Source organism: Schistocerca piceifrons, chromosome 2 (assembly GCF_021461385.2).
Source record: "Schistocerca piceifrons isolate TAMUIC-IGC-003096 chromosome 2, iqSchPice1.1, whole genome shotgun sequence".
Taxonomy (NCBI): Eukaryota; Metazoa; Arthropoda; class Insecta; order Orthoptera; family Acrididae; genus Schistocerca; species Schistocerca piceifrons.
In genome coordinates this window covers 819,508,978-819,518,928 of record NC_060139.1, presented here as the reverse complement: position 1 = coordinate 819,518,928, position 9,951 = coordinate 819,508,978, and the positions used below count along the sequence as shown (strand labels likewise).

The 9,951-nt window shown below is 45.1% G+C and overlaps 1 pseudogene; it reads right to left on the bottom strand.

Moving 5' to 3' along the window:
• Nucleotides 1–6,750: 6,750 nt before the first annotated feature.
• Nucleotides 6,751–6,868, bottom strand: LOC124778731 (annotated as a pseudogene).
• Between the last annotated feature and the right edge of the window lie 3,083 nt (nt 6,869–9,951).

The window sequence follows — 9,951 nt, the reverse complement described above, 5'->3', positions numbered from 1 at the left end:
AACCATCTCGGCATTTGCCTGAAGCGATTTAGGGAAATCACTGGAAACCTAAATCAGGATGGCCGGACGTGGGTTTGAAACGTCGTCCTTCCGAGTGCCATTGGCAAGCTGCTTAGCATTGTTTTCTTTAAAAGCTATTAATGCGAGTTTCCTTAAAGTTTCTTTTAGAGTATCCTTGGCTGTGAGTAGATCTTGAAAATAGTTATAGTATGAATTCTGTCATGGTGGACATGAATAAGTAGGGGATTTCCCAGTAGATTCTAAACATGTTTCATAAGCTTTAGGTGTCCCTGAACATAGGTTCCAAAGTGCTTAACATTTTCACATGGCTGCATCATAAACTTTTGTGTATGAATTACCTTGAGATCTGGCGTTATACATATCTCTTGAAGCTATTAAATGTAATGTGTGTGACCTCGCACCTTCCTTCAAATGGTTCAAATGGCTCTGAGCACTATGGGACTTAACACCTGAGGTCATCAGTCCCCTAGAACTTAGAAGTACTTAAACCTAACTACCCTAAGGACATGACACACATCCATACCCGAGGCAGGATTCGAACCTGCGACCGCAGCGGTCACGCGGTTCCAGACTGAAGCGCCTAGAGCCGCTCGGCCACTCCGGCCGGCGTTCCTTCCTTCATTCAATTCCCTGGCGTTAAGTACGTTTTACACTAAACGAACAATAATGGTAAACATATATCTTGAACTAAAGTCTTACTGCCTTTTCTAATAATTAGGATCATGGTCATATTCGTGCGCCATCTGTATCCGTCATCAGACCACTTTTGTTTAAACAAATGGCTCATTAAACGAAAGAAAACTATAAAGTATGAAATAAAAAAATAAAGAAATGCATTTTGCATTTTAAAAATACAAAGATATCTGTTTTCGGTATTCGACTAAAGCAGAAAATGTTTTTTGAAAAAAGTATTTCAAATGTGAAATAAAAATAAATATTTCTCATTCTGTGTTTGCATATCAACTACATGTATTTCACATAATTCACATCTCTGGCTTGACAGATGTCGAAGTCGGAGCGGCGACTAAGTAGCGATGTAGCTGAATGTTACAAATAAAGCATTTTTTTTATTTTCACTATGGTATCCCTTTCGCGACAGATAGGAGGTTGGAAAAAAATAGGCATCGTAAATAAGCCGGAGAATTACATCTGGACCTCTGTAAATTGCTGATCGACGACGTAGCTGCTATATATAGAGAGGTGACATAGCTGTAAACTCGCTGCGAAATTCAAAGAAATTTACCGGATTGCCAGCTGAATCTAAACTTACATATAAACTATCGAGTCAAAACACTTTTAGCCGTCTAAATTTCCAATTTTATTTTATTTGTGCTACCAGTTTCAGAGTTACATTACGCCATCTTCAGGCCCCATGACCGAGGTGTTGGACGAATCTGATCTCTTGTGTAACGAAATAGGGGCCTACACGTCAGACAGTGAGACTGAAGATGACGTAATGTAACGCTGAAATGGTAACATATGTAAAATAAGACTGGAAATGTGGATGGCTGAGTTTTGATTTGACATTTTGTGTAGAACAGCCGAGGTCCCGTAACGATCTTGTATAAAGATTGACTTACAGAGGATGACAATTATTGAACATATTGAACTGTATGAAAAGAAACGTAAATTAGTACGAAACTATGGCATGCACACACTTTATTCAACATGTAGAGATCACTACAGATATTCAGATGCCACTATGGCTGCAGTACATTAGGACTTTGTTTTTATAAAACAGATCTGATGATGGTCATTACAGACCCAAACCGGTAATCTGTCAACAAAACGTTTGTGACCATAGACGTAAATTAAAAGAAACTGATTTAGATATAGGTTACGACATGTTCGATATGCCTGCCATCATCGTAAATGATGATGCACAGACGAATAGCGAAATCCTGCATGCCCTGCTGAAGTTTCGAAACATCAATGTCGTCGATGATCTCCTAAATGGCTGTTTTCAGCTCAGCAATGGTTTTGGGGTTATTGCTGTACATCTTGTCTTTAACATAGCATGTGTTCAGACCCGGAGAATATGGCGGTCAATCGAGGCCCATGCCAGTGGCCTCTGGGTACCCCAGAGACAGAATGCGGTCCTCAATGTGTTCTTTCATGACATCAAACATTCTCCTGCTCCGATGGGTCGAGCTCCTCTTGCACGAACCATATCTTGTCGAAATCATGGTCACTTCGGATAGTGGGGATGAGATCATCTTTCAAAACCTTCACGTACCGTTCGGTAGTCACCGTGCAGTCAAGGAATATCGTACGGATTATTCCGCGACTGGACAATGCACACCACGTTGAGGATGAAGAGACTTCTTGATTGCGAAGTGCAGATCCTCAGCACTCAAATGCGTCAATTTTGCTTATTGACGAACCATACTAATTCCTATCATGCCCTGCGGCCAACCGTGCAGTTTGAACCGTTCAGATGTTATGGCGATTTTATTTCGTGTAGGTCAATAATTGTCACCCTGCGTATTTCTTCACGTCCTGAGCGATTTGAGGAGAAACGCCGACATAAATCTTGTCGAGGAAAAGGCAGACGACAAGCACTCCTAAGGAAGGCGTATCTCATGTACTCCTTACGGTCAGATGGCTCTGAGCGCTATGGGACTTAATTTCTGAGGTCATCAGTCCCCTAGAACTTAGAACTACTTAAACCTACGGAAATCACGCACATCCATGCCCGAGGCAGGATTCGAACCTGCGACCGTAGCGGTCGCGCGGCTCCAGACTGTAGCGCCTAGACCCGCTCGGCCACTCCAGCCGGCCCTTTCGGTCAGTTGTTGGGTGTTATTCACTTCAAATAGTGCACATTTGTGCACTAATTAGATAACCATTTATATTAATTGCCCAATAGTCATTTTTGTACCTTTAAAAATGTAAAATTGCTTAACATACTGATTACATTGCAGACATTGTGTGGTAAGCAGGAGCCGGCCGGCGTGGCCGAGCGGTTCTAGGCCATTCAGTCTGGAACCGCGCAACTGCTACGGTCGCAGGTTCGAATCCTGCCTCGGGCACGGATGTGTGTGATGTCCTTAGGTTAGTTAGGTTTAAGTAGTTCTAAGTTCTAGGGGACTGATGACCTCCGATGTTAAGTTCCATAGTGCTCAGAGCCATTTGAACCATTTTGCTAAACAGAGACTATGCCAGCATTCATTTTTCCAGCCATACAGCGGAATGTGTTAGTTTTTAATGTCGGCAGTATTAAGTGTGTAAAGACAACTGAAGATTGTAACTTGACTTAAGGTGTAAATAAACAAAAAGGTCGGCCAAATGGGATCAGTGTGTGTTTGCTAGGAATATAGATACGAAGGAAACGAACTAGAAGTTACGCAATAAAAGTAAACGTTGCTTAATAGTAAATATGCGATTGGGGAAACGTGACAGCTAAGGGAATCATTATTTTCGAGACTGTAGCTATGGCCGACGGTATTGTAGTGTCGATGAAGATATGGCTGTATCACGCCAATTAAGAACGGGTGGAAACTTGAAACGCTTTTTGGAATAAAACTATGCAAAAAGTCGCTAGTTGTTGCATTTCAAGTAATTTAATCCACAGCCGTAGGGTTGAACTATTACTGTCATACATGATTAATTTCGTCTCACTCCCATTACTGCGCAGCCCGCATTATTAACGACAGAAAGGGTTTTTGGTAGAAAGACCGCTTCCTTTTGCAGCAGTTTCTCTGCCCGCACCTCACTTCCCTTCGACGTGACCCGGAGTTCCCTCGTAGCCACGGTCGCAATGTGTTTTTTATTTCCGACAGTAGAAATGAAACGAATAACGCGAGTAACTGTTCGCGGTTTGGAAGGGCACCGGCTGCCGCAGCCTATGAAGCGGGCTGGCCAGGTGACGGTAAAAGTAGATCGCCAGCTGGGCGGGCATGTGAGCGGCCGCGCCAGACAATGGGGATGGCCGTGTCGGGAGGGACGATCGCTGCGCGCCGGGAGAAAGGCGGAGGCCGCCGCAGCCGCGGCCGCGGCCAGCTAGCTACACAATTGCAGTCGTGCGTGCCTTTCACATACACGGCCGGGCCGGGCCGCGGGGTCATTATGTGAGGCGGATACGCCCGCCGCGCGGCCTTCGCCCCACGCCCTCCGACGGGCGATCCCGGGTCGACGGCGTTTAGCCTGCCGGACGGGGGCGTCGCACCCGCCGAGCGGCGGCACAGCCGTCGGCTCTGTAGCGGGGATTCTGGACGGCGCACTCAGTGCTGCTGGCGAAAAACAAGTCATTTCCGCTACAAGCATAATGAAACTCCGTGAATGTATGGTGTCTGTTCTTTTGGACATATCCGAAAGAACAGACACCACGCAGAAATGGCTTTGAGCACTATGGGACTTAACATCTGTGGTCATCAGTCCCCTAGAACTTAGAACTACTTAAACCTAACTAACCTAAGGACATCACACACATCCATGCCCGAGGCAGGATTCGAACCTGCGACTGTAGCGGTCATGCGGTTCCAGACTGAAGTGCCTAGAACCGCACGGCCACACCGGCTGGCATCCACGCAGAAACCGCAGCTGTTCGACAATATATGTAAACTGGAGGTGGAGAGGGGAAGAAAGGAAATTAAAAGTTAGGGATCATTGCTGTCAACTGCATTTGGGCATTACGCAGAATAGGCGACGACCAGTTAAATACTTACCGGACCGGGAGCCGAACTCGTGATCTTCCACTTACTAGGCACGTGCGGTAACCACTGCGCCATCTGGGGTACACTGTTAACGCACCTGCACGGACTACCTCGGTACGCGTCACGGTCGATCCACACACCTAAAGAGCGTTACCTATCCGCAGCCCCTGTGCATTTCCTCCATATTCGCTCTGCGTTGTTATCGCACCTGCCTAGTAAGCAGTAGATCCCTGGTTCGAAACCCGGTCCGGTACACACACTACTCACCATTAAAATTGCTACACCAAGAAGAAATGCAGATGATAACGGGTATTCATTGGACAAATATATTATACTAGAACTGACATGTGATTACATTTTCATGCAATTTGGGTGCATAGAGCCTGAGAAATCAGTACCCAGAACAACCCCATAGAACATAGATGTTAAGTCCAATAGTGCTCAGAGCCATTTGAACAACCACATCTGGCCCTAATAAGGGCCTTGATACGGCTGGGCATTGGGTCAAACACAGCTTGGATGGCGTGTACAGGTACAGCTGCCCATGCAGCTTCAACACGATACCACAGTTCATCAAGAGTAGTGACTGGCGTATTGTGACGAGCCAGTTGCTCGGCCACCATTGACCAGACGTTTTCAGTTGGTGAGAGAGCTGGAAAATGTGCTAGCCAGGGCAGCAGTCGAACATTTTCTGCATCCAGAAAGGCCCGTACAGGACCTGGATCATGCGGTCGTGCATTATCCTGCTGAAATGTAGGGTTTCGCATGGATCGAATGAAGGGTAGAGCCATGGGTCGTAACACATCTGAAATGTAACGTCCACTGTTCAAAGTGCCGTCAATGAGAACAAGATGTGACTTGGACGTGTAACCAATGGCACCCCATACCATCACGCTGGGTGATACGCCAGTACGGCGATGACGAATACACGCTTCCAATGTGCGTTCACCGCGATGTTGCCAAACACGAATGCGACCAGCATGATATTGTAAACAGAACCTGGATTCATCCGAAAAAAAAAGACGTTTTGCCATTCGTACACCCAGGTTCGTCGTTGAGTACACCATCGCAGGCGCTCCTGTCTGTGATGCAGCTTCAAGGGTCTCCGAGTTGTTAGTCCATGCTACTGCAAACGTCGTCGAACTGTTCGTGCAGATGGTTGTTGTATTGCAGACGTACCCATCTGTTGACTCAGGGATCGAGACGTGGCTGCACGATCCGTTACAGCCAAGCGGATAAGATGCCTGTCTTCTCGACTGCTAGTGATACGAGGGCGTTGGGATCCAGCACGGCGTTCCGTATTACCCTCCTGAACCCACCGATTCCATATTCTGCTAACAGTCATTCTATCTCGACCAACGCGAGCAGCAATGTCGCGATACGATAAACCGCAACCGCGATAGGCTACATTCCGACCTTTATCGAAGTCGTAAACGTGATGGTACGCATTTCTCCTCCTTGCACGAAGCATCACAACATCTCACCAGGCAACGCTGGTCAACTGCTGTTTGTGTTTGAGAAATCGGTTGGAAACTTTCCTCATGTCAGCACGTTGTAGGTGTCGCCACCGGCGCCAACCTGAAAAGCTAATCATTTGCATATCACAGCAGCTTCTTCCTGTCGGTTAAATTTCGCGTCTGTAGCATGTCATCTTTGTGGTGTAGCAAATTTAACGGCCAGTAGTGTATGTTCACTCGCCGCCGCCGATTCCGGGTAATGTCCCAGTGCAGCTGACAGCATTGAAACCTCCCCTTTCCTTTCTTTTTTCCCCCTTTCCACCTTCAATTTACATGTAATCTAATTCCGCTGCATTCCACTGCAATATCAGATATTATTTATAATATAGCCTACGCAAATTACTGACAATATATAGCACTCCGTCTTCAGGCCACAAGTGGCACATCGGGACCATCCGACCGGCGTATCATCCTCAGATGAGGATGCAGACAGCAGGGGCGTGTGGTCAGCACACTGCTCTCCCGGTCGTTATGATGGTTTTCTTTGACCGGAGCCGCTACTATCCGGTCGAGTAGATCCTCAACTGGCATCACGAAGCTGAGTGCACCCCCAAAAATTGCAACAGCGCTTGGCCGCCCGGAGGTTCACCCATCCCAGTGCCGGCCACGCCCGACAGCGCTTAACTTCGGTGATCTGACGGGAACCGGTGTATCCACTGCGGCAAGGCCGTTGCCGACAATAAATAGAATTAATAGAAAAATTAAAGTATCAACAGCTATACTAAATACCCTTCTAGCTCGACCATTTGACGCTCAGCAACATCAAAGGCGACAGTACTGTAATTGAAAATCGTGGATCGTTTGCAAGGTCGCTCTTTCTATAATAATTGTTGTTTGGTGCAACAGCTACTTTTCTCTTTATGTGGGATTTGCATTTGCGAAAGGATAAGGAATTTATTCGCAAGGGCATTTTGTTAGCCTTACATGTGAAATGTTACAATGCATCTTAAAATGACAGATCATATATGAACATGTAAATACACTAAAGCGCCAAAGAAACTGGTATAGGCATGCGTATTCAAATACAGAGATACGCAAACAGGCAGAATAAGGCACTGAGCTCGGCAACGCCTGTATAAGGCAATAAGTGCCCGACGCAGTTCTTATATCGTTTACTGCTGCCACAATGGCAGGTTGTCAAGATTTAAGTGAGTTATTTTCCTTTATAGTACAAGTGTAAGCTTTTCGATTAAGTTCTCATCTAATTGTGTCCAAATGGCAGAATGATTAGGGAGTTGCACTTTAGACATAAGCAAAAGCTTTTTACTAAGCCAGAAACGGTTGTAATGTGACACATCGAGACAGAAGTATTGTTTTACATGATACACCGATTCAGTATATAGCCCCATGCGTTGTAGATTTATTTTCTATACATACGTGTGTATGGTTATATTGTTACATTTCAACTTGCCTGCAGCGCCTCTCCTGGGCCTGTGACCATAACCATTGGAGTCTAGATGACTGGAAAACCGTGGACTGATCAGGTGAGTCCCGATATCAGTTGGTAAGAGCAGGGCAAAAGGAGGTCCGACATGATATTAGGCGATACCCTATGGCTTTTGTCACGTCAGTGTATCTCCAAATATCATTAAGGCTACTGTCTAATGTCTTTCGAAAAAGTTATGAACTTTTTGAATAAATGTGGCCTTACCCTGTAAAGTCCTTGAAAAAAAAAAAAAAAAAAAAAAACCACCCGTGCTCGATTCGCATTCCTCACCGATTTCCCGTGTACTTCACTTATCATGCAGTTCTGTGGGACACAGGTGGAACACCAGGAGACACGCAGCCATCTGATAAGTCCTTATTCCTTCGTCTTCTGGATTGTGTGAATAAAGACAGCATTCAGCGCTTATGAAATTCATGCCAATTAAAAAAAAAAGTTCAAATGTGTGTGAAATCGTATGGGACTTAACTGCTAAGGTCATCAGTCCTTAAGCTTACACACTACTTAACCTATGGACAAAAAACACACCCATGGCCGAGGAAGGACTCGAACCTCCGCCGGGACCAGCCGCAAAGTCCATGACTGCAGGGCCCAAGACCGCTCGGCTAATCCCGCGCTGCTCATGCCAATTAAAGCTGGTTAACATTCAGTGCAATTATCATTTGCAGACATCAAATGTGTTATAAGCTTCCGATTAATCTGAACAGCTCTGCAATTGGAAACGGGTTTTACTTGGTTCTCTTCCAAGAGTGCAGGACTCGCTGCTACTTCAGCTAGCAGCTATAAACACTGGTTATGCAAGAAATCAGGTCTGTTTGATACCAGGAAATGTATCGATTCTGCCTAACTCGCCTTTACTTACCGATTTCTTTTCCATGGATAGTTATATTGACTTCCTCTCCGCCTAAATGCGACAGCCAGACGGAATTGTTGTAGGTCTCCATCATAAATGACTCCATCATAAATGAATTTTGAAAAGGAAACACAATTATGGTACTGCTGTTACCTTCATAGTTGCTATCTGCGTTAATAAGCAACTGGACAGGCTAGGGCACCCCGCTGACAAACTGAGGAAGAGGTGCCTGAGAGTTTACATCAAGAGCACAGCGCTGTATGGAAGTGAAACATGGTCCAGTGGGAATACGCTGGAAGAAGAAACTAGAAACCGTCGAAGAATGTTAAAAATTAAGTGGATAGAGAATGTACCAAAAGACGGGTTATCATAATGTGCCGAAACTTCCTGCTTGGCGCACGACCACTGCGCTGCCATCGCTTGTTGCGTTGCTCCCTGCTGTCGTTGAGAAAACTCAGTTACGAGGACAGCACGTGGCGCAGGGAAGAGGGGGTGGGGGCTGGGAGAGGGAATCTGTATTTGGCGACAGTGCAGTGCTGATCCACCAGAAGCGAGAAATGTGTTACCATGCTGAGGGCAATGGTTGAAAAATTGTATCTGGAGAAACCGTTTTAAACTTCCAAACTTGTTGTGAGTTAATGTACGGTGGGTACGTATGTCTCCGGTGGCCTCGCAGCAGATTTTCCTAACCAACGGTCTCATCTCGTCTCGGATTCCAGAGTTGATGGCGGGAAACCTTTTGGTGAACAAATGGAAATTTGAGCAATATTCCCTAATTCGATAGCAGTTCCAAGCAGTACATTGTTATCAATATTGCACGACTGATATTATTGTTCATTCCGTCTATAGCAAACAGTGTCGATGTCATAAAAATGGTGAACGACCATACGTAGAAGTCTGACCTACGGCAAAAAATTTCGTGTATCTTAAACCGACACACTCGAAATAAATGTGTGCTGCATTGTAGCTACGAATGTTATTGAAATAATTACTTTATTTCGCTTTAATTCTTAGGTCGTTTGAAGCGCTTCCTGGACAAAGCTTATTGAAGAATAAATTTGGTTTTAATGCCAGCAAATTAACTTGTCCCTGATGACAATACAATGTGAAAGTCGTTGTATCACATACAGTAGCCTCTGATGTGAAATGTCTTGCATTATAATATATGCACTGCAAAAAACCGCAGATGTAACTGTCAGAACTATTGAAACTATCTTCACTGCATTTTGAAATATATCATTCATTAAAACAGTTGCATTACCATTATGAATGTCCACATTCCTATACTTTCTCTACGCAAAAATTTTCTCTGACAAGCTCTGCGTGTTTCATTCCGACGCGATAGCCTTCTCCTTCTAGGTACAGGCCAAACAAATATACAGTGTTTACAAAAAGGTACGGCCAAACTTTCAGGAAGCATTCCTCACACACAAAGAAAGAAAATATGTTAGGTGGACATGT